Source organism: Urocitellus parryii, chromosome 6 (genome assembly GCF_045843805.1).
Source record: "Urocitellus parryii isolate mUroPar1 chromosome 6, mUroPar1.hap1, whole genome shotgun sequence".
Classification (NCBI taxonomy): domain Eukaryota; kingdom Metazoa; phylum Chordata; class Mammalia; order Rodentia; family Sciuridae; genus Urocitellus; species Urocitellus parryii.
In genome coordinates this window covers 84322767-84324227 of record NC_135536.1, presented here as the reverse complement: position 1 = coordinate 84324227, position 1461 = coordinate 84322767, and positions in this window count along the sequence as shown.

Below are 1461 nucleotides of genomic sequence, written 5' to 3'. Positions count from 1 at the left end.
CACATTAAATTTCTTAATGCTTCTAATATTTTTAAGTGTTTATGTATCTATTTATTTCTGTAATCCTAACTATGAGATATGATGATTTTATAGCTTCTGAGTTCTCAACCCAGTAACACACACTTTACATATTTTCCTATTTAATGTAATTATTAAAATAATCCTATAAGGTAGGTATTATTATCTGCATTTATAGAAGCAACAAAATTTTGCCTATATACTTATACTTATCATAATAACTATTTATTGAATGTCTAATATGCAGTAGGAATTATATTAGGAAATGCACTTATTTTTATGTGATTATGTATTACCTTGTTTGAAACTGAATTTAAGGCATTTTAATTTAATTGTTCTCTAATTTCCCTAGCAACTCTGGAAATGGAAATCCCATTTAGAGATCTCCTTATAAAGTTTTATTTGTACATTGAATATTTACATAAGCAATCCATTCTCCTCTTTTGGGGAAGTGTTCTTATCGCCAACCTTGCTTCATTCTGTTTCCAATAAACTCTTATAATAGCCAGAAATTTCTCTTTATAACACATGTTTCACTTTATATATTTATTTGTATTATAAATGTTACTATCTGTATAAAACTAGAAAATATAGCTAAAAAAAAATTGAGGAAAAAACCATTCCCTCTTCATGGAATAATTTCCCATTCTCTATTGTCTGGTATCTTTCGGCTAAAGACTAACCTATTAGGAAAACTTCTTGATTCCTAGGTTAAATTTCTCTTTCAAATGATTCTTGAGCTCTTTGTAACTCTTTTTCAAAGCATTTAATAGGGGTTTGATTTTTAAAAATAACATTTTAATAGCAAAATACTTTGCTTTAAAGAAAAGTGTTCCTTCAACCAGCACATTTTCATCCCTGCCTTCTAATGTGCCAGACTCTGTGCTATGGAGTAGTGAGTAAAACACTTTCATTTCTATTGTTCCTCAAGGAACACAGGCTCATTGAGGGCAAGGAATATGCCTAAGGTGTTCATTACACATCCACAGAATCCAACTTGCTTCTGGAGATATAGACTCATGAGACACAGTTACAAGAGTGCGAATGAGAAAGGATAAAGTAAAAGGATAAGCAAAGATATAACAGATGAATGCAAACAAAACCAAGCCAGAAATTAGCAAGGTAATACCAGATGCCACTGAGTCAAATGCAAGACATCTTAGAATGGTGAATTTATAAATTTCAATGATATTCTCATATCAAAAGTTATGTGCTATATAACAAAGCATCAAGTTAATATTTGTTGACTAAATAATGAACCCACTGAAAAACCTTCCTTAAATATATATATGTAAAATTTAAGTGGAAAAACCATATATATGGGGCTGGGGATGTGGCTCAAGTGGTAGCGCACGCCTGGCATGAATGCGGCCTGGGTTCTATCCTCAGCACCACATACAAACAAAGATGTTGTGCCCACCGAAAACTAAAAAAAATAAATAA